This window comes from Scyliorhinus torazame, chromosome 12 (assembly GCF_047496885.1).
Source record: "Scyliorhinus torazame isolate Kashiwa2021f chromosome 12, sScyTor2.1, whole genome shotgun sequence".
Classification (NCBI taxonomy): Eukaryota; Metazoa; Chordata; class Chondrichthyes; order Carcharhiniformes; family Scyliorhinidae; genus Scyliorhinus; species Scyliorhinus torazame.
In genome coordinates, this window is record NC_092718.1 from 18,134,249 (window position 1) to 18,158,418 (window position 24,170).

At 46.7% G+C, this 24,170-nt stretch overlaps 1 long non-coding RNA gene across 1 annotated transcript in view; it reads right to left on the reverse strand.

Moving 5' to 3' along the window:
• Positions 1-15,870: 15,870 nt before the first annotated feature.
• LOC140387409 (uncharacterized) overlaps positions 15,871-24,170 on the reverse strand; it is a 38,893-nt gene continuing 30,593 nt past the window's right edge. Inside the window, exon 2 of the long non-coding RNA XR_011933857.1 lies at positions 15,871-17,026. This is a non-coding gene — a long non-coding RNA (uncharacterized lncRNA). The remainder of the gene's footprint in view (positions 17,027-24,170) is intronic.

The following is a 24,170-nucleotide window of genomic DNA, read 5'->3' on the forward strand; positions in this document are numbered from 1 at the left end:
CCATGTTGATATTGGCCAAAAGGTTAGGTGGGTTTATGGGGATTGGGGCAGGAGATTGAGCCTAGGTAGGGTGCTCTATCGGAGCAAGGGCTGGTGCAGACTCAATGGGCCTCCTTCTGCACTGTAGAGAGGCCACAACAGAGGCAAGAGTTTAGGGCCAAGTCTGTGTCAGACCTTCCATGGTCAGCCTGCTGATACTCACTGCCTTTGGTCCGACATGAAGGATGGATTCTTCAAAGAGAGACTGGTATCATGTGGAACCATGTTAGAGATTTTGATAGAAGAGATAGGGTGGAGAAAAAGGGGGAATTTGGTAATCTGAGGACACATTTGAAATCATTTAAGAAAAACATGAATTTTTATGACGCTTTGCATGAGCACCAGATGTCTCAAAACACTTTACATCCCATTAAGTACTTGTAAAGTGTAGTCATTATTGCCAACTGTTGAACCACTGCAGCCAATTTGTACACAGCAAGATCCCACAAACAGTAACGTGACAATGACCAGATCATCTGTTTCTGTGATGTTGTCCGAGGGATAAATATTGAGCTGGACACTGGGCATAACTCACCTGCTCTTCTTTGAAATAATGCCTAGGGATCTTTTACATCTGTCCAAGCAGGCACATGGGGCTTTGGTTGAATGAGACATCCGAAAGACAGCACCTTCCGCAGTATAAATGGTTAATATTAAACACGTAAATATATAGTCTGCATCATCAGTGACATAAGACCACATGACTGCAGAGCACAGAAAGCGAGAGTGTCATGCGAGTGTACCTTTAAGAAATGGGTGTTTAAGAAATGTACCTTTAAGAAATGGGTGTTTATCAGTGATGTCAGAGTGTGGGTGGAGCTGGGCTGTCTGTCAGCTTTTTACTTTCATTTTAGGCTGTTTGCTGCAGGGTGTGTTTTAGTTTCGTTTTCAGTGTTGGAGCTGAAGCCAGACAAAGCAGATGTACTGCTGTTCTCTCTGCCATGAAAAGACTATCTCTTGATCATTTGGTGAATTCAGAATTATAAATGTTCTCCGTCGTGAATGTAAACCTAATGTGCTTCTGTTAAAAGGTGTTTCTTTTGTCTTCTGGATGTTGTTTGGGAAGTTATTAAGGATTGCTTAGTGTTGTATTCTTTTGGGGTTGTATTTGAATTGATGGTTGCTAAGATGTTCACTGTTTGTTTTAAAGAGGTTAACTTGAGTTCATAGAATAAACATTGTTTTGCTTTAAAAAATACTTTTCCATTTCTGCTGTACCACACCTGTAGAGTGGGCTGTGTGCTCCCCATACCACAATCTATTAAAAGTTGTGGATCAGGTGAACCCCATGATACACTTTGGGGGTTCTCTAAACCCTGGCCCATAACAATAGTTCCCGGGGAGCCCCTTGCTAAGTCTGCATTGCACATAGAATTCCTACAGTGCAGAAGGAGGCCATTCAGCCCATCGAGTCTGCACTAACCCTCTGAAAGAGCACCCTACATGGGCCCACTTCCCTGCCCTATCCCCATAACCCCACCTAACCTACACATCTTTGGACCATGGGAGGAAACCGGGGCACCCAGAGGAAACCCATGCAGACATAGCATTTGCATTATGGTCAATAAAGGGAAACCTTGCATTCAGTAGTATCTATAAGTCAAGAACATGAACTTTTAAAAAATACATTTAGAGTACCCAATTCTTTTTTTTCAATTAAGGGACAATTTAGCGTGGCCAATCCATCTACACTGCACATCTTTTTGGGGATGAAACCCACGCTGACACGGAGAGAATGTGCAAACTCTGCACGGACAGTGACCCGGGGCCGGGATCAGGAACATGAACAACCCCATCTAAGACCCACAATGATAACAGACCTTCGACAATGCAGCACTGTCTCAGCACTGCACTGGAATGTCACCCTTGAATTGTAAGTGCAAGGACTGAAGTGGGACTTGAAGCCGGAACGTTGTGACTCTGATGTGGATGTGTTACCAACAAAGGCGCACAGCTGACAAACAAAACAGAGGGGGAGATGAGGAGAAGTGTTTGTACTATTATTATGGTCTGGAATGCAGATTCAGTAGTAAGTTACAAAAGGGAATTGGATAAATGTTTGAAAAAGGAAAAAGGGCAATAGGGAAATAACAGGGAGTGGTAGCTCTTTTAATGAGCCAGCAGAGATAGGATGAATGGCCTTCTTCACTCTACTTGGTTTTATGAACGATAAGGGGAAGAAAGGGTGAAAACGGGTGGAAAGTAAGGACTGAATATGTGACTGCCTGAGGCAGGTTGAAAAAAAAAATACATTGGACAATAAGGATTTTTAAAAAAAATGCTACAATGTCAGAATTTCCTACCAAGCACAAAACCAAACTGTAGAACAAGGTATAAATCTATGTGCTGTCCAAAGTGCTGTTGCTTCCAGCTGAATGTTTTAGGCGCACAACACTCTGCTAAAATGATTCCATCAGATTCTTTGTTTTCTTCATTCCAGTGGCTTCAAGCATGACAGAGAGGTTAATAACAGATACAGGACCTAATAAGTTAAAGCCTGGCACCGCAACACATCACAATGTGACAATTAGAAACCCGTTCTGAATACAAATCACCAGCAACCTGATAGACTTCAAACCAACCCACTGGATTTTTACATTTTCTCTCCCTGACTCATTTATCATTTTCTTGACAGCCTACAAAGCTCACACTGAACATTAGGATCACTTCCTAACTCCACTGTGAATGATCTATGCAATAAGAAAATGGGATAAAATCAGTTCTCCTCTATTGAATATTTATTATGTGCTTTTTTTTTTCTTGTAGCCTAAGGGCCTTTAAAGGAAGGAGGTTATGAGGGCTGTGCTGTGGCGATCTGTCTTGCCGCTATGTCGACTGATTGGTGTTATTAAGAATATCCATTTATTGTGAGTCATTTTGCAAATGCAGATAAAAGAACAGCCTGCTATGCGGGCGACTGTATGAAATTCTCCTGGTTATCAATAAAATAATACAATAAGGAAATTATGAAAGTCAGGGAGATGTTTGGGGGAAACAGAGGAATGAATTATAGATTTTTGAAAAATCGATCTGAGTTTAGGTGTGGCTTTCAGACATGGTTCTCTGAAATGCCATTTTTCACACCACAGCGTTAAAAGTTGTTGTCGTGTCTGACGTTTGAACTGCCCACCTAGAAAATGATAAAAGAGTTGGCTCAGCCGGGGCAACAGCTGGGGCACTGGCGTTGGCCTCAGAACCTCTGTGCTAACAAGGAGTGGGTGGAGTAGGAGTTGGGGAGGATGGGGGGGGGGGGGGTGGCGATGATGCAGCGATGGAGATCAGCCAGCGTGCTTCTTTCTGACCTGCCTCAGCTATAATTAAAGATGGGGATCTTATCACTTGTGACCCTTTTAAAAATGAGATGATCATTCAATTCAGCATCTTCTTGGTTCTTCACGTGATTGTTATGCTATTTTGCTGTTTAAAAGTAAGTTTAAAAAAAATAAATTTAGAGTACCCAATTATTTTTTTTCTAATTAAGGGGAAATCTAGCGTGGCCAGTCTGCCTAACCTGCACATTTTTGGGTTGTGGGGGTGAAACCTGCGCAGACACGGGGAGAATGTGCAAACTTCACACAGACAGTGACCCGGGGCTGGGATCGAACCCGAGTCCTCAGCGCCGTAGGCAGCAGTGCTAACCACTGCACCACCGTGCCGTCCTGTTTAAAACCAAGTTGTTGTTAAGTCTTGAGTGAGGTGTGTGGTGTGGGGTTGGGGGGGGGGGGGGGGGGGGTGGTTGGGGTGGTTGGGGGGAAGTGGGTGCGGGTACGCAGTGAGGAGGAGACCTCATGATCCCAGTGACACGAGGGAGTCAAATTACCTTTACTCAATGTAGTCATTAAACAGGGGTGCTTCAGCATTCTTGTCATTTCAACTGTGTGCATGTTAATTCAGCTCCATCATGCTGTCACGCCTTAGGATATTGCTTTCAGCCTGTTTCCATGATGATAGGAGTGGTGCTCATGATTTACATTTAAATAATCTCTTGTTTTTTTAATGGCATTTAAGCAAGATTTGTAAAAAAATAGAGGACAGAAACATTGGAAGATTGGAGTGAAAGATGAGTTTTGGATCTGACTTTTTCAGTCAAGTTCCCACCCTCTGCTCGAGAATGTGCCTCTGCCTTAAAGTTGTTATTTTACAGTCGCTCAGTGTAAGGCACGCAATGTGATATCAGACTATGTGCTCGAAACCCATTTCTACAAAGAGCTGGACTGGAACTCCCTTTATGCCAATGATCATGTCAATTCAGATGTGTGCATACACAGTCAGTGCAGGCAATGAAATATTCCTTAGTTTTTACTTCCTGACTCCACAGTCTCCGTGTGCTACAGTCTCACCTATATAAGCTAACGACACATGTTTCGCATTGTTGGCCTGGATTTCCTTTCTGTCCACAGCGATTACTGTCATTTCGTGGGGATGGCGACCATGGGTCTTGCAGTGGATTCCTTTCGCAGAGAGTGATACAGCAAAGAAAGAGGCCATTCAACCCACTGTGTCTGTGCCAGCTCTAAACGAGTTAACCAGTTAGTTTCACTTCCCTGCCCTTTCCCCAGTTGTCCATCAGATTGTCCCCTTCAATTCCATTTTCAAAATTACCATTGAACCTGCTAGCATCACCTTTTCGAGCAGTGCATTCAGTGGGATATGAAGATCTATGTTCCTCAAAAGGTTGGGATAAAAAAATATCTGAATTTCTCTAAGCAATCATGGTTTACTTTTTTTCTTTAACTGCAAAGTTCCAAAAGTCGAAACTCCTGTGTTGTCCATCAGTGATGTTGCAAAGAACTTGACAGAGTTTGACCCACGGCGATGTTCACAGATGAGCTATTGTTGCATAGCTAAACTGAAAGTAATGGATGAGGCGCCCAGTGGCTCACTTGGTGAGGACACACGCAGTTACGCCATGGACCTAATAGCACTTAGATTGTGGCAAGCTAACTGATCACAGTCAACCTGGCAGTTACTTTGGTCCAAATGCTAGAAATGACCAGTAATCCCTGGTAGAAGTTACATGCGCGCCGGACAAGTGCCAGGCAATGACCATCTCCTACAAGAGAAGATCTAACCACCGCCCCTTGACATTCAGCAGCATTATCATCGCTGAATCCCCCACAATGAACATCTGGGGGTTGCATTGACCAGAAACTGAACTGGACTAGCCACATTAATACCGTGGCTACCAGGGCAGGTCAAAGGCTAGGAATCCTACGGCGAGTAACTCGCCTTCTGACTCCCCCAAAGCCTGTCCACCATCTACACGGCACAAGTCAGGAGTATAATGGAATACTCTCCACTTTACCTGGATGAATGCAGCTCCAACAACACTCAACACCATCCAGGACAAAGCAGCCCGCTTGATTGCCCCCCCTTCCACAAACATTCAAACGTTCCACCACCGACAAATAGTGGCAGCCGTATGCACCATCTACAAGATGCATTGCAGTAAGTCGACCAAGGTTCCTTAGACAACACCTTCCAAACCCACGACCACTACCATCTAGAAGGATAAGAGCAGCAGATACCTGGGAAGCCCACCATCTGGAGGTTACCCTCCAAGTCACTCACCACCCCGAGTTGGAAATATATCGCCGTTCCTTCACTGTCACTGGGGCAACATCCCAAAACTTCCTCCCTAGCAGCACAGTGGGTGTACCTACACCTCAAGGACAGCAGAGGCTCAAGAAGGCAGCTCACCACCACCTTGTGAAGGGCAACTAGGACGGGCAATAAATGCTGACCTAACCAGCGATGCCCAGATCTCATAAATGAATTTTAAAAAAGAACATACTGGGTGACATATAGCCATGATGCCTTCCATTGTTAAATAGCCATTTACTACTCAATGCCTGACATCGCTCATGGTGATTGACCACAATGTAAATATTGGAAATACTCTTTAGCAGACAGTGCCTGTGGAGAGAAAAACAGTTTTATGTTTTAGATCAATGACTTTATCTGAACTGGAAAATGTCAGAGATGCAATAGGTTTTAACCAAGCACAGCGGCAAGGAACGATGGAAGGATGTTAAGTCTTGTGCAATTGAAGATTATCACATCAGATCAGTCATGAGAGTCATGATCTCATTGCATGGCAGTGCAAACTCAATGGACCAAATGGCCTATTTCTGCTCCTATGTCTTATAGGTCTGTGATAGGGTGGAAGGCAGGAAAGATTGAACGGAAAATGGGAAGATGGTGCAAGGCAAAAGAAGAGATAGTACAAGTAAAGAAACAAAAGATGGGTCCGGAGGAGCAGAATCATCATCAAAACCTCCTGTCCAACAAAATAGGTGCGATGGTTCTGATCTGAACTTGTTAAATTCAAAAGTTGAGTCTGGAGGGCTGAGAAGTGCCGAAGTGAAAGATGAGGTGCTGTTCCTCAACGTTCTGATGAGCTGTATTACAGCAGTGTAGCAGGCTGAATGGGGTGGAGAATTAAAACGAGAAGTGAGTATTGGCCATTTGGACAAGGTGCTGTCGTGTGTCAGCCACCCATGGAATGTATCCCAGCAAAAGTTGAGCCTGAATCTTCCCCTCCCAGCCCAAAGGAACTGAAGCTAATTATGCCATCCCAACAGTCACCCAGGCTAAGATCAGTTGAGTTAGCACTGACCCAGGAGCTACATCTAAGACCTTCCTCTTGTCTGGGAATTGCAGCCACTGAAGAAAGAGGTTATCGAGCTTAGAGTTTGCAGATGTCTGGGTGCAGAGCTTCTCCTGCCAACTTAGTCACTGAAAAGTGTTCCAGGAAAAGATGTGGAAACAGGAGGGAATCTATCCTGGAAAAATCATGATGTAAATTGTTGGGAGGGTGTTGGTTACAGATCGCCATCTTAAAGAAGGCTCCATAGTCAGCTGGGAATCATGCGGCGAGTAACTCACTTCCTTTTTTAAAAATAAATTTAGTGAACCCAATTCATTTTTTCCAATTAAGAGGCAATTTAGCGTGGCCAATCCACCTAGCCTGCACACCTTTGGATTATGGGGGCGAAACCCACGCAAACACGGGGAGAATGTGCAAACTCCACACGGACAGTGACCCAGAGCCGGGATTGAACCTGGGACCTCGGCGCCGTGAGACTACAGGGCTAACCCACTGCGCCACCATGTGAGTAACTCACTTCCTGAGTTCCCAAAGCCTGTCCACCCAAATGTGCCAGACGATGAAACTACACCTCCTGCCTAAGTCATTGTCCAATGCATTGGGAGTTATACCAGTTTACTTCATGTCATTGTTATCATCCTCACACATTTACATTGCTGTTACTACATGATGCGACCATCAATTCACGCGAGACAGAGAGTTGAAGTGAACAGTGGCTTTAATCGACTAGAACAGTGCCTGCCTGCGACTGTGCTGCTAGTGAGAGCCGCCTACAGGGCAGCTGCTCTTTATACCTCCCCTCAAGAGGTGGAACCAGGGGGAATATCGTACAATGGTCCATAGGTGGAGCCCACATGGGCAACAGCGTGATACATGGTGAATGGTTAGTACAATACGTTCACCACACTACCTTATTTCTAATATTAAATTATCACGACCCCATCTCTCCCATTCAAATCCTTCAATTTAAATGTGCAGGCAGTCTGTAGGCCTTACAGCCCTTCCATTTCTCGTATGTGGTTCTGTCGGAGGATGGAGCTGTTGGTCCAGAGCTGGCATCTGGCTTCCATTCTTCTCTTCCTTTCCTTGGTGTTGAAGCGCACTTGGTCAGTCCGGCTGTTGTGTTGATTGGTGGTTCCTGCTACTCTAATCTGTTGGTGCACAATGTGGTGTTTGCTTCCTTGTCGTTTCTTTCCATCGTCATGTGGGTTGCCTCGATGTCCTCTGTGGCTGAGGTAGATCATACCTGTGGATGAGGAGAGGGCTCAGTGGCATTATTTTCCTTGTCAGCCATAGCCGGCTGCTACCAAGTTCCAAAATCTCTTGTGCCGTTGGCATGCTGGCTAGGTATTGCAGCATATGCACAATGGTTGGAGCGTTGACCATAAGGCCACAAGACATAGGAGCAGAATTCAGCCACTCGGCCCATCGAGTCTGCTCCACCATTCAATCATGGCTGATATTTTTCTCATCTCCATTCTCCTGCCTTCTCCCCATAACCCCTGATTAATCAAGAACCTATCTATCTCTGTCTTAAAGACACTCAGTGATTTGGCCTCCACAGCCTTCTGCGGCAAAGAGTTCCACAGATTGATCACCCTCTGGCTGAAGAAATTCCTCCTCATCGCTGTTTTAAAGGATCGTCCCTTTAGTCTGAGATTGTGTCCTCTGCTTCTAGTTTTTCCTACAAGTGGAAACATCCTGTCCCCATCCACTCTATCCAGGCCTTGCAGTATCCTGTAAGTTTTGATAAGATCCCTTCTCATCCTTCTAAACTCCAACGAGTTTCAGGGATCATTCTTGCGAACCTCCTCTGGACCCTTTTATCCAGCACATCCTTCCTTAGATACGGGGCACAAAACCACTCACAATACTCAAAATGGGGTCTGACCAGAGCCTTATACAGCCTCAGAAGTACATCCCTGGTCTTGTATTCTAGCCCTCTCGACATGAATGTTAACATTGCATTTGTCTTCCTAACTGCTGTAGAGGGTTCCATCTCTGTTACTCCACTACTGGGCCGATATCTGGGGTTTGAGTATCTGTGTGTGTCTCTCTCCAGCTGGCACTGAAACTTCAGAGGCCAGGGGATGCCGCACTGGGACACCTCCACGGAAGAGAGCACTGAATCAAGCCTGCCGTTTATCCCTAACCGGAAGCCTGAGGCTTATGTCACACAGATATCCAGACCCCCACCAATGCCCAGGTGATTCTCTCTCTTGCCGGTGGTGCAACACCCACCCGGTTCCTACTTCGCTGGAGTAGCTTTCCCAAGAGAGAGAATAGGACACTGCTGTTTATTACCTAACCAGCAGCCTGTCCTGAGTGAACGGGTTCGAATCATTCAAGATGACTCTAGATTCTCGACCCCGGAATTAAGGTGAGGAATATCTTAACAATGACTTGGTCAGAGATCGCTGGTGAGAGATTGAAGAATTGAAACGACTCCAATTATCAGCAAATCAAGGTTTATTGCAAAACCCAGGTCAAAATCATCAAACAGAAGAAATTATAATAAAATCTTAAACTCTAACACAAACTAAGTCTATTCAGAAAGTACTATAACGGACACAACGTAAAATCTTATTGTTACACAATTTTAGGAAGGGCACAAAACACAAATCAAGCCCCCTTCCCCAAAGCCTCAACCACTATCAAGGTCAAGGGAGTTTCGCAAGCTGCTGCAGGGTACTTACAGTCACAGGCTGCAGGAGGTCAAGTCAAAGGTGGAGAGGTCAAGCCAAGAGACCCTCAATCGAAACACAGCCCCTTTTATATCCGTTTTACCTGGCTTTTTCCTGTGTTCGGCCAGCCACTTTTGCATTGAATCCATAAGGTTTAAAGTTCCCGCTGGTCCTGCCCCCTTTGAGCCGGTCAGACCTGTCAAGATGGGAGTACCTCCCCTAGGTCCGCCTCCAGTCTGCTTTTTGAGATAACGAGGTTGAGCTCCCTTGTGAAGATTTTCAAAGTCTTCCATCTGCTCCGGAGATCGCTGCTATGTTGATGGGGTGTTGATTGGATTCTGCTCTGGTGGAGGCCAAGTCATTTACATCTGCATGGGGCTATGACCATCCCATTGTCCTGCTTGCAGGCAGGCCCCTCACAGCATTATCATTCCCCTTTGTCTCTGTTTTTAATCCTATTTCGTTGTCTGGCTTCTTCTTCCTTGTAGCTCCGGGGGGGGGGGGGGGGGGGGGGGGGTTGTAAATACCTATGCCCCTACTCAGCTCAGCGGACCAAGCCTGCTGGGAAATTTGGTTACGTTCCTTTGGCTGAAAAGTGTCCAGTTTACAGTCTCTGGGTTTTATTCTTGGGCAGTCCAAAAAGGGCCGAATTGCCCGAAAACCTTACATTGCCAACTGAACCTGCACGTTAACCTTAAGAGAATCTTGAAAAAGGACTTCCAAGTCCCTTTGTGCTTCTGATTTCCTATGCATTTCCCCATTTAGAAAATAGTCTATGCCTCCATTCCTCCTTCCAAAATGCATAACCTCATACTTTTTCATTGTATTCCATCTGCCACTTTTTTACCCACTCTCCTACCCTGTCCAAGACCTTCTGCAGCCCCCCTGCTTCCTCAATACTACTTGTCCCTCTACAGATCTGTGTATCATCTGCAAACTTAGCAATAGTGCCTTCAGTTCCTTCTTCCAGATCATTAATGGATACTGTGAAAGGTTGTGGTCCCAGCACCGACCCCTGAGGCACACCACTAGTCACCGGCTGCCAGCCTGAAAAAGACCCCTTTATCCCCACTCTCTGCCTTCTGCCAGTCGGCCAATCTGCTATCCATGCCAGGATCTTACCCTTAACACCATGGGCACCTTATAAAACAGTCACCTTGTCAAAGGCCTTCTGGAAATCTAGTTGGACTGTCACCGGGGCTGGAAGTTAAGGCTTCACGGTCTGCCAATCATTCTCTTCCACCTCTTGCACTACAGTCATCCTGATTACCTCCTGGCTGGTTAGTTAGTTTGACCGCTGAGGGTCCTGTGACGAACGATGCGTCAACTTGAATATTCAGTGTGGAAAGGATTTAGTTCAGATGTTTCCACTCCAAATCGCCGAGAGTGTGGCGGAGGGCTGGTTCAACTGAAGCATTCGAAAAGGAATTGGATTATTATCCGAAAAGGAAGTATGTGCAGGGTTACGGGGAGATGCCGGGTGAAGCTGACACCAGATAAGGAGGGGCTACGCAATGGGCTGAATGGCCTCCTTCTGAGCTGTAACAATTCTGTAATACTGTGATTTTCTGTGGATGTTTGCTGTCTAGCTTCACGCTAGATGACCACTGAGGTGAGGAGCTCTCTGAGGACTGCTGGCATCCTCGGGTTAAGGGGCACAATTCAGGATAGGTCAGGGAAATAAATGGGCAAAAAGTGCATTAAATTTATTTCCAAAAAATACATATATTATACAGCCTTGAAAATTATGGCTGGTTAGGGGGGTACGGTTGGAAACTGATGTTAAAATTCACTGGTTTCATCTCATTTACTAGTTATATATTATTCAGAAGAACTTTCATTGAGGCCACATCAGTCTTATGAAAATTATATGAGATGAAGGTTTTCAAACTATACCAGATGCCATTCGCAGATGTAGGTAAAAGAGGTACATGGACCAGGTCTTATGACTCTCATAAGAGACAGGCTTAGAGAAACCGTGTGCGTCCGTAAATCTATCAATTTGCAAGTTAAATTATTAAAGGCTGATTTGGAGTGATTTAGAAGGGCAGGAGTTTACTGGTGGAAAGTGAAATGAATAACTGTATTCTTATTTTAAGTTTTTTTGCAATGTTTCTGCTCACTGCTCTTTTTAATCTCACTGCATGGTCTTTCTGTTACAGGAAACTGATAATTAGTCAGCCTTCTACTGTCCCACAGCTTCCAGTTCTGCTTTGAGATCTGTTGGAGGTTAGGGTGTGCTGACACAAAGGAAAGAAAATAAAATGATTATTCTCTGTTCCTCCTCCATATCATGAGCACAGTTTGTTGTTCAGTTCTTGTACATTGAGTCAACCATCATAATTGGAAGATGCTGCAAAAATACTTTAAATGATGGAAATTTGAAAACAAAAGTGCTAGAAATGGACAGCAGACCTATCAGCATCTGAAAGGAAAGTTAAACTGGTATCAGATGTTGATGTCCTTCTGGAACATCAGTCTGCCTGCTCTGGTTCATATTACTTTGGTCTGCTTGCATTTGTTTTAAAAAAAATTAAATTAGAGTACCCAATATTTCAATTAAGGGGCAATTTAGCGAAGCCAATTCACCTATCCTGCACATCTTTTTGGCTTGTGGGGGTGAAACTCACGCAGACACAGGAAGAATGTGCAAATTCCACACGGACAGTGACCTGCGGCCGGGGTCGAACCTGGGTCCTCGGCGCTGTGAGGCAGCAGTGCTAACCACTGCGTCACCAGTGTACCCAACCAGGCCCATTTCCACAGCACCAAATGGATTCTGACTGTTTAGCCCACGTTATCCCGTTTAATGTCACTGAAGACTTTAATACATTTATATCTGTTACAGTGATGGGATTCCCTCCAGGTTCCTGACTGCCCCAACCTCGTAGTGTTATTACGCTGGACTGGGATATGAAGCTCCCTTCTGACCGGCGACGCCCACCGCTTAAGACTCCATGACCTCTGGACTTCCTTCCCCCTCATTTCCCCAGCCTATCCCTTGAGACACTGATTGCCCCCCTTGCCACCCCACCCCCACCCCGCTCTCCCCTACCATCCCTGTCCTGGGACTCCTTACACTTACCTTGGTATCCGGTTCCTGGGACTTGTTCCAGGCAGCTCTGTGCAGTTCCTCTTCTGGCCACTGCAGCGCTGTTACTGGAGGGACTAGAGAGCTGCCAGCCAATTAGGTTGGTGCTTGTTAGGGCGGCATGGTGGTGCAGCGGTTAGCACTGCTGCCTCATGGCGTCGAGGACTCGGGTTTGATCCATGTGGAGTTTGCACATTCTCCCCGTGTCTGCGTGGGTCTCACCCCACAACCCAAAGGTGTGCAAGGTAGGTGGATTGGCCGTGCTAAAAAGATTGGACATCTAAAAAAAAATGATTGGTGCTTGTTGGCCGACGTTGGCTCCATATTAAGCCGTGCCGAGATTACAAAATTCTCATCCTGTTTTCAAATACCTCCATGTCCTCATAGCTCCCTATCTCTGTAATCTCCCCCAGCCCCACAACCCTCTGAGATCTCTGCACTCCACCAATTGTGGCCTCTTGCGCATCCCTGATTTTAATTCCTCTGCCACTGATAGCCTTCAGTTGCCAAAGCTCTTGAGTTTCGGAATTTTGCCTCCCTCCTCCTTTATGACGCTCCTTAAAATCCACCACTTTGACCAAGCTTTTGGTCATCTGACCTAACGTTTCCTTTTGTGACTCAGCGTCATAACGCTTTTGTGAAATATCACGGGATGTTTTACTGCCTGAAATACTTTATAAGCTCAAGTTGTTGTTGGGTAGCTGTGCAAAATCTGCTTGTTAAGCGATATCAACACCCACTAAAACAAGCATAAACTCAGCTGATGAGGCAATTAGGCTGTGGTCAGCTGCTGGGAAGACTCATTTTAATTTCACTTAGGCCTGCTTGACCACATCCAGCAGGTGTGCTCTGGGTTTTTCCCCAGCTGAATAGAACCTGCGCATTGGGATTAGGTAGCCATATCTTTGCAAAAACTAATATAAAAGCAGCTGGCTTCAATATTTTGTCCTGCTCTGTACTCTCTGATATTGTTCAGTATAGGAACGCAATGTAAGTGCTTAGGCGGCGCAGTGGTTAGCACTGGTGCCTCACAGCGCCAAAGACCCGGGTTCAATCCTGGCACTGGGTCACTGTCCTTGTGGACTTTGCACATTCTCCCCATGTCTGCGAGGGTCTCACCCCACAACCCAAAGATGCGCAGGGTAGATGAATAAACCCACCAAAATGCCCCTGAATTGGAATACAAAATTGGGTACTCTAGGTGTATTTTTTAAAATTTAAAAGAATGCAAATAATTGCAATAATGGACTGCAGTGAGACTGATCTTTGCACTCATTTGACTGAAGATTGGCTAATTTTACAACTGTCTTAATTGTATTAAAGTCTCCAGTGCTAATGCTATGAAATTAAGCAGGAATTGACGATCACTAAAACGACAGAATCAATTTGGCACTGTAGCAGTGGATCTGGTTGATTCACAACTCTTCAAATTAATCAATCAATTTTTTGTTCTGCATTTTAAGTTTTGCATTTCATGAAAATGGTGCAGTCAGCTGTCTTAAATCTCATTGATCTGACAGTCAGATCGGAAGAGCAAGTCTATGATAAAACAGATAATTTGAAGTTGCATCAACAGATTGTACGCATAACTTATTTAATTCTGCAAGTTAGCTTAAATTAATGCAAGCAGAAAAATCTGAAATGAAGACCATGGTTAAACAGGTGGACCTATGGGCGCAATTTATTGGCGCTGTTACACCCTTCGCGGATCCGGGCCCGCCGATTAAATTGCGGGAGGGGCCAAAATCGGGATCTGGGCCAGGCACAAATTCGTTTATGATCTAACCGGCCCCTCCCGTTCGCAGGTTTCAGATCCCATCCAGACAATTAAAAGCAATCTCCATATCATGAATGCGATGCTACAACATTTTGCCTGCTATTCGGCTGGGTGAGACTGTTCACACCTCGATCCATTCTTCTCTATTTAAGTAAAGCCGGAGAATCACGTGCAATGGCTTCTCTTCATTCTTCTGCATTGTTACCTCTGGTGTCTTCCAAGGACATCTACTAGCACTTGGGGTCATCGTCCAAAAGCACAGTTAGTTTTTGCTGAAAACTAGCTTTACTTCACCACTAACACTGTCAACTCCTCTGCTACCTCTGAATGATCAACATGTCTAGCACATGTATCTTGAAGGGATGTGGGGGCTGGAAGAGTTTGCAGAGTTGGAAGGTGGCAAGACCATGGAGGAATTGAATCGCATAGATGCATTTAAGGGGAAGCTAGTTTAGGACATGACGATGTAAGGAATAGAGTAATATGTTGATAGGATGAGATAAATTAAGGTGATAGGAAGGTGTTGTAGAGCATAAACAATATATGATGGGTCAAATTACTGTTTCTTGCTGGAGTTCTGTGTAGATCATCATAGAATTTACAGTGCAGAAGGAGGCTATTCGGCCCATCGAGTCTGCACCAGCCCTTGGAAAGGGTGCCCTACCTAAGCCCACACCTCCACCTTATCCCCGTTACCCCACCTAACCTTTTTGGACATGAAGGGCAATTTAGCATGGCCAATCCACCTAACTCAATACTGTATTCAATGTGAAACATTAGTCTAAAGAAGGCATACTCCAACCCTAGCTCCTTGCTACTTACAGCACTTCAATCCTTATAATTCGACCCACAAAACCCAGGTGGTGGTCTTTTCTTTAATTCATTTTTTCTACAGGATGTGGACGTCACTGGTTAGGCGAGCATTATTGCCCATCCCTAGTTGCCCTTCAGAAGGTGATGGCGAGCTGCTTTCTTGAACTGCTGCAGTCCATGTAGCGTAGGTACAAACATAGAAATGTAGAAAATAGAAGCAGGAGGAGGCCATTCGGCCCTTCAAGCCTGCTGCGCCATTCATTATGATCATGGCTGATCATCAAGTTCAATACCCTGATCCCACATGTGTTGGCTATTTTTCACTCGTAGTCCAGGCATTCTGAGTTAGAGACAGGGCTAAAACATTATCCTTACATTGCTAAATAGTGACCATATTTAAATTTCATGGGCTTTTGTAAAGCAGTTTTCTGAGGGTTGCTGCCTCAATTGGGTGGAGTAATCTTACATTAGGATATCAGCACCTGTTACCGTTAGTAATTTGAGAGACGTGGAAACTAATGGGGATATTGATTCAATTGATTTGTGGCCCCTGCAGTTCCACATAATGGACCTACTGAAATGGCACACAAAGTCACAAAGTGGACACTTTAGGCCGAAGGCACTCTTGTATAACCCACCTTACTTTGAAGAATCAAGAACAGCTACAAAGTGACCTGGAATATGGTATTGTCTAATTCAATAGAACGTTAGGATTTCTTGGAACAGAAAAACATTAGACCCAACTAATCTGTCCCTTTTTGACAAATCCAAATAGCACGCCACGGAATGATGAAATTGATCATGCTTTCCATTCATGATAAGGGCCTTGAAATCACAATCTACAATGTGCACATAATGCATCTGTATGAAACCTTTATTTCTGCTGTTTGAACTGAGGTATTAAACCATTCAAAATTAACAAATTATTTCCTCCATTAAAATGGAGAAGCAATTACATACAAATGTATTAAGTATTCATGTACTAATATTGTGCAGTGTAATTTCAAGGTCATATAGCATTTCTAATTTAAGTGAAGCCATTGGGAGGGAGTGTACAATGGAGATAAGATTCTTCCATCAAAAGGAAGGGTGAAAATCAGAACGAGAGTCAATTCACTTTACTGTGGCATAGCAGTAATTGCAAGCCAAATATTGTTGCTGAAGGAGACAGAGTTGCCTGCCAACTTCTTGTGTTACCAATGGTGTATCTGTTGAAGCATGTTCTAAAGAGATAAGAGAAGACAAATAAAAGCTTTATTGGTATAAACTTTATTTTGAAAACTGTGTTGATAAGTTAGGCCTCAACAAGAAAGCACGCTCCTAACTCTCTGAAAAATACATATTGTCTCACCCTCAAACGTCCTGTAGTAAATGTGAAAGTGTGTAATCAGGATGATTTTGTTTGATTCTTTCACAGGACAGGGGCATCGTTGCCCGAGGGAGCATTTTTATTGTCCATCCCCTGATACTAAATTACTGTATTTGCTTTCATTGCCAGCACTAATCTACAAAATAGACTATTGCTATGAATGTACAACTGTCTCCTGTTACTTTGTATACATGTTATTCCTGGCTCACAAAGTGTTGATATGCTGGATTCAGCACTAACATTTCAACCTTTAGCAGAAGTTGGACACCAGAAATGTTTAAATTTAGCACCTCACATTGTTATAATAAAGTATGTAAACGACACAGGTGTGAAGTGTAAATTTGTTCCTGTGTTCTAGTGTTTGAACAAATTTAGGAGATTTTTAGCCTCTCATTGAAGCTAGCATTTTACAAAACCTTCATCCCAATAGTTCAGCTGATTAAAATATTCAGTAGCAGAGCTGTAGATAGTCGAAAGATCACAGGCTCAATCCCTCGTCTGGGCTGAGTTAGATTACTTTATTCAAGAAGCAGTTGGGGATACTTGATGGCCTTAGGGGATAGAAGAATAAGACACCGTTCCAATCCCTTATTGCTTTACAATCAGGAAATGTGTGTGACCGTGATCCAGGAAGAATCATCACCTTCAGAAAAGAAAAACAGAATTCAGAAAATATGCACACAATTCCAAATGCTGATCTCAGTCAAAATAGTGCTACTGTACCCAACCTCCAAGAAGGGAGAGCACAGGTGGCCAAATCTTCAATAATCACTAAATGTTATAAATAACATTGCAGGAGATGTATGTGGAATGCTGCTCTTCTGATGCCCCAGCGGGGCAGATTCAGAGCAGCTTTGTTGAAGATTTGAGAGCTTTTCGCACAGCCGCCCCCCTCCCTCCCCGACCTTGTCCAAGGATGGTATGTGATTCAGTAAAACAAATCAGTCAAGAGAAATCTTGCCCTTAAACAGCAACACTCCTGAAAAGAATCATTCACTGATTTTCCCCCCCTCCCTCAAAGTGTTAAGTCCCTCAACTGCAGCTCCGACTGAAATCAACTCACCCAGCAGAAACCAGGGATTTGTGATCTTCCTAATCTGTGCAGCTCTTCTATTCACTGCCTTAATCAGCTGAGCTATTTGAGGTAAGTGGTTGCAAAATGTCATCTTAGACACAGCTATAAGTACTAGGCACAAACAGGAACAAAATTACACCTAATATCTGTGTAAATTATATATTTTCGTTATAGTGAATTATGGTCTAAGTGTGAACATTTTTGGCATCAAATGACTGTTCCATTTAAATATTAGCATTATGAACTCAGCAAATTCACACTTTGTGAATGTAGAACATTACTATGGTGTACATTATACCACAGTAAGAATTAGAGTGCTGAGTTCCATCAGAGTCTCCTAATACCTGAAATACAGCATACTTCAAGTATAGCCAGCGACAGGAGGTTAACTAGCTTTAAACGGAACACTTTCATGTGCAGACCTTTCAAGGCATATAACAGGCAAACCATATTAGCACCAACACCCCCATATATGTAGTGAGGACTGTATATAGAAAATAAAATCTCAATTGCAAATGGATAGCATTGGTTTTTCAGTCTTCTGGAGGTGAATTGCTGTTAATGAATGTAAGTTAATAATTTAATCAAGTAGTTCAAATAACAAGCAAAAGCATTCACCTGAATCTCTTAATATTCTGATCATTGATGTATAATTTGATTGCACTCACCCAGTATTTATTGAATGTCTTGACTAACCAGGGTCCCAGTATTCAAAATAATGGCTAAAGTGTGGTTTTAATTCCTGTTCTGTCCGAGGCAGATGTAGGACCTGCTTCCTTATTCTGTGCCAGAAAATGGAAGGCAAAGTCAAACCAACACCGACAAAGCATAGCACTGTTGCTTCACAGCGCCAGGGTCCAAGGTTCGATTCCTGGCTTAGGCCACTGTCTGTGCGGAGTTTGCACGTTCTCCCCATGTCTGCGTGGGTTTCCTCCGGGTGCCGTTTCCTCCCACAAGTCCCAAAAGACGTGCTGTTAGGTAATTTGGACATTCTGAATTCTGCCTCTGTGTATCCGAACAGGTGCCGGAATGTGGCGACTATGGGCTTTTCACTGTAAATTCATTGCAGTGTTAATGTAAGCCTACTTGTGACAATAAAGATTATTATATTAACACTCCATTGCCGTGCAGAGGGAGTGCTTCCTAGTCAAAATTCAGACAAGTTGTTAAACCAAAGCCTTGGCTGTCAGTAGTCAGTAGTCCAGTGAATGTGGGACTATTCAAGGAAGAGTAAAGAGTTCCCAACAATCCTTTCTCAAAGAACACCACCAAAACAAAATGATTAATAGGGCAGCGCGGTGGTTAGTGCTGCTGCCTCACGTCGCCAAGGGCCCAGGTTCGATCCCGGCTCTGGGTCACTGTCTGTGTGGAATTTGCACATTCTCCCCGTGTTTGCGTGGGTTTCACCCCCACAACCCAAAGATGGGTTGGATGGATTGGCCACACTAAATTGCCCCTTAATTGGAAAAAAAACAATTGGGTGTAGCGCACAATGACTTACGAGAGACAAGAAGTGATGAAGTCGATCCAGGCTTTATTAAGCGATGTTTGTCTCCAGCAGCTCAGCAACAGAATGAAGCTGCGGGGAGAAGCTCGGGTTCTTATACTCCGCCTTCAGGGTGGAGCCAGAAGTCGGCAGATCCAATCAGGACCCGGGATCTGTCAGCCAATAGCATCTCGGCTTCACAGTCCCACATGACCCCTAATACATACCACCACATTCACCCCTTGTTAAAAAGGAACCCGGCGGGGTGGTGGTTCGCATGGTGGTAGGGGTTTACAAGGCTGGCCCTGGAACAAATTTTGGACAGTGTTACTACAGCTTTAGCCCTACACTGGGCTATGTACAAGTTTGTGAGAACTATTTACAATATGAGCAAAAAAACATTCTTGGTGTCACGCGGATTCCACGAGTCGAGCGGGCGGTCTGGTCCTCCTCGTCAATCGCCTCAGCCCCGGTGGTGGTGCTGGTGCTTGCTCGGGCGTTGTCGTCTCCGGGAGCGTTTCGGTGTTTGTTCCTGTTTTACTCCTGGGCGGGCACGGGAGGAGGACCGATCCCCCCGGGAAGGGGGCGGTCGCGGGGTGCGCCGGTGGCAGGGAGGGGATGATCGGTGTCGGGGGTGTGTGTGTGTTGCCGGCGGGCGCCAGGTCCCGCAGGGAGACCGTGTCCTGTCGGCCGTCAGGGTACGCCACGTAGGCGTACTGCGGGTTCGCGTGGAGAAGGTGAACCCTCTCGACCAACGGGTCCGATTTGTGCGCCCGCACATGTTTCCGGAGCAAGATGGGTCCTGGGGCCGCCAGCCAGGTCGGCAGCGACGTTCCGGAGGAGGACTTCCTGGGGAAGACAAGGAGGCGCTCATGGGGCGTTTGGTTAGTGGTGGTACACAGCAGCGACCGGATGGAGTGGAGAGCGTCCAGGAGGACCTCCTGCCACCGGGAAACTGGGAGATCCCTGGACCGTAGGGCCAGTAGGACGGTTTTCCAGACCGTGCCGTTCTCCCTCTCTACTTGCCCGTTCCCCCGGGGGATGTAGCTGGTTGTCCTGCTCGAGGCTATGCCCTTGCTGAGCAGGAACTGGTGCAGCTCGTCACTCATGAAGGAGGACCCCCTGTCGCAATGGATATACGCGGGGCAACCGAACAGTGTGAATATGGTGCCAAGGGCTTTAATGACTGTGGCCGCTGTCATGTCGGGGCAAGGGATGGCGAAGGGGAAACAAGAGTACTCGTCCACCATGTTCAGGAAGTATGCGTTGCGGTCGGTGGAGGGGAGGGGCCCTTTGAAATCCAAACTGAGGCGTTCAAAGGGGCGGGAAGCCTTGATCAGGTGCGCTCTATCCGGCCTGAAAAAGTGCGGTTTGTACTCTGCGCAGATGTGGCAGTTCCTGGTGACTGTATGGACCTCCTCCACAGAGTAGGGGAGGTTGCGGGACTTTACGAAATGGTAGAATCGAGTGACCCCCGGGTGGCAGAGGTCCTCGTGGAGGGCTTGGAGGTGGTTTATTTGTGTGTTGGCACATGTGCCGCGGGATAGGGCATCGGACGACTCGTTCAGCTTTCCGGGACGATACAAGATCTCATAGTTGAAGGTGGAGAGCTCGATCCTCCATCTTAAGATCTTGTCATTCTTAATTTTGCCCCGCTGTGCATTATCGAACATGAAGGCTACCGACCGTTGGTCGGTGAGGAGAGTGAATCGCCTGCCAGCCAGGTAATGCCTCCAATGTCGCACAGCTTCCACTATGGCTTGGGCTTCCTTTTCCACTGAGGAGTGGCAGATTTCTGAGGCGTGGAGGGTCCGGGAGAAAAAGGCCACGGGTCTGCCCGCTTGGTTAAGGGTGGCCGCCAGAGCTACGTCGGATGCGTCGCTCTCGACCTGGAAGGGGAGGGACTCGTCGATGGCGCTCTTCGTGGCCTTTGCGATATCCGCTTTGATGCGGCTGAAGGCCTGGCGAGCCTCTGTGAAAGGGGGAAGGTATTAGCGGGCGGGCCTTGTCTGCGTACTGGGGGACCCACTGGGCGTAATATGAAAAGAAACCCAGGCAACGTTTCAGGGCTTTGGAGCAATGGGGGAGGGGGAATTCCATAAGGGGGCGCATGTGTTCGGGGTCGGGGCCTATTATTCCATTGCGCACTACGTATCCCTGGATGGCCAAACGGTTTGTGCTAAAAACGCATTTTTCCTCGTTATATGTGAGGTTCAGGGCGTCAGCGGTCTGGAGGAACCTTTGGAGGTTGGCGTCGTGGTCCTGCTGATCGTGGCCGCAGATGGTTACGTTGTCGAGATACGGGAACGTGGCCTGCAACCCGTGCTGGTCAACCATTTGGTCCATCTCCCGTAGGAAGACCGAGACCCCGTTCGTGACACCAAATGGGACCCTTAGGAAGTGGTATAGACGCCCGTCTGCCTCGAAGGCGGTGTACTTGCGGTCACCTGGGCGGATGGGGAGCTGGTGGTAGGCGGACTTGAGGTCCACGGTGGAGAAGACCTTACACTGGGCAATCTGATTGACCATGTCGGATATGCGGGGGGAGAGGGTATGCATCTAGCTGCGTGTACCTGTTGATGGTCTGACTATAGTCTACGACCATCCGTTGCTTCTCCCCGGTCTTTACTACTACCACCTGGGCTCTCCAGGGACTATTGCTGGCCTGGATTATGCCTTCCTTCAGCAACCGCTGGACTTCAGACCGAATAAACACCCGGTCCTGGGCACTGTACCGTCTGCTCCTAGTGGCGACGGGTTTGCAATCCGGGGTGAGGTTTGCAAACAAGGACGGCGGTTCAACCTTGAGGGTTGCGAGGCCGCAGATAGTGAGTGGGGGTATTGGGCCGCCGAATTGGAATGTTAGGCTCTGCAGGTTACACTGGAAATCTAATCCCAGTAATGTGGGCGCGCAGAGTTGGGGAAGGACGTAGAGCCTGTAGTTCTTAAACTCCCTCCCTTGCACCGTTAGGTTTGCGATGCAGAACCCTTTGATCTCTACGGAGTGGGATCCTGCAGCTAGGGAAATCTTTTGCGTGCTTGGATGGATGGTCAGAAAACAGCGTCTTACCGTGTCTGGGTGAATAAAACTTTCAGTGCTCCCGGAGTCGATCAGGCATGGCGTCCCGTATCCGTTGACCAGCACCGTTGTTGTCGTCATCTGGAGCGTCCAGGACCATGATTGATCCAGTGTCACCTAAGCCAGTCGTGGTAGTAGTGTCGCGGCGTCTTCTTCGGACCCCGTGGAGCCGTCGATGCTGGGGTCCTTTGTTGTCAACCAAGATGGTGGTGTCCATGAATCGCACGCGGCCGGGGTGGACAAAATGGCCGCCCCCATGGATCGCATGTGGTCGGGGGTGGACAAAATGGCCACCCCCATGAATCGCCCGTGGCTGGGGGGGTCACAAGATGGCGGCGCCCATCCTCCCCTCGTGGTGCCCGGGACCCAAAATGGCGGCCCCCGCGGGTCGCACATGGGGGGTTGGGGAGCGTTTGGGGTGTGCTGGGCTCATTCTTCTCTGGGGATTGCGGCGACCCCTCGGGACCGACACACTGCCGCATAATGGCCCTTCTTGCCACAGCTTTTACAAATAGCTGCGCGGGCCGGGCAGCGCTGCCGGGGGGTGTTTCGCTTGCCCACAGAAATAGCAGCGGGCCCCCCCGGGATGGTCTGGCGCTTTAACTGCGCAAGCTTGCGAGGTGGGGGGGGGGGGGGAGTTTGTCGCGACGGGGGTCCACGGAGCTCAAGGGGCTGCCGCGCGGTCGGGGCCGTAGGCGCGGGCGTTTTGCCAGGCCACATCTAGGGAAGCTGCAAGGGCCCGTGCCTCTGAGAGTCCGAGCGACTCTCTTTCTAAAAGTCTTTGGCGGATTTGGGGAGAGTTCATACCTGCCACAAATGCATCGCGAATTAGCAGGTCCGTGTGTTCAATCGCATTCACCGGCGGGCAGCTGCAGCCCCGTCCCAAAATTAGCAGCGCGGCGTAGAATTCCTCTAGCGATTCTCCGGGACTTTGCCGTCTCGTCGCGAGTTGGTGGCGCGCATAGACCTGGTTAACGGGCCGAACGTAGATGCCCTTCAGCAATGCGAGCGCCGTCGGGAATCCTCTGCGTCTTCTATGAGAGGGTAAATTTCCAGGCTTACCCTCGAATGCAGGACCTGCATTTTCTGGTCTTCTGTGATCCGGCCGGGGGCCGTTCGGAGGTAGCCTTCAAAGCATGCTTGCCAGTGTTTGAATACTGCTGCCGTGTTCGCTGCGTGGGGGCTGATCCGCAGGCATTCCGGGGCGATCCGGAGCTCAATAGTCTTTTAAGCTCGCTTAATAAATTGTAGCGCACAATGACTTATGAGAGTCGAGAAGTGATGAAGTCGATCCAGGCTTTATTAAGCGATGCTTGTCCCCAGCAGCTCAGCAACAGAATGAAGCTGCGGGGAGAAGCTCGGGTTCTTATACTCCGCCTTCAGGGCGGAGCCAGAAGTCAACAGATCCAACCAGGACCCGGGATCTGTCAGCCAATAGATCTCGGCTTCACAGTCCCACATGACCCCTAATACATACCACCACATTGGGTACTCTAAATTTATAAATAATAAAAATAGGCCACTACTCTAATTTACGTTTGTGACACCCTGCTGTGTCCAAATCCTTTTGCATTTGCCTAAGGTAACAATTGCATTATGCAATTAATTCTACATGAAGTATTCATGTTCATTGTTTCTAGTGATCACATTCTGTGCTGAGTTAGCTGATCTTCGCAAAAGCAGCAGTTGGTCATAGAGACTAGGAGTACAAAAGAGAGCCTTAGGTCCATCGTGTCTGCACCACACAAACTGTACTAAATCTACAGTAGTCCCACTTTTCAGCACTTGGCCCATAGCCTTGAATGTTATGACATTTCATATGCTCATCCATGTACTTGTATTTTTTTTTTTGAAAAACATTTTACTGAGGCATTTATAATAACAGTAAACAGTACAAATATAAACATAGTGCAAAGACCGCCTCCGTCCCTCACAAGTCCCACCTCCTCTAAACAATAATCTAACTAACTCCCCCTCCCCCCCCCCCACCTCTGCTGACAGTTAGTTTTCTCCAAAGAAGTCGACAAATGGCTGACACCTCCGGACGAACCCAAGCATTGACCCTCTTAGGGTGAACTTTATTTTCTCAAGTCTGACAAACCAAGCCATATCGCTAAGCCAGATCTCTGAATTCGAGGGCTTCGAGT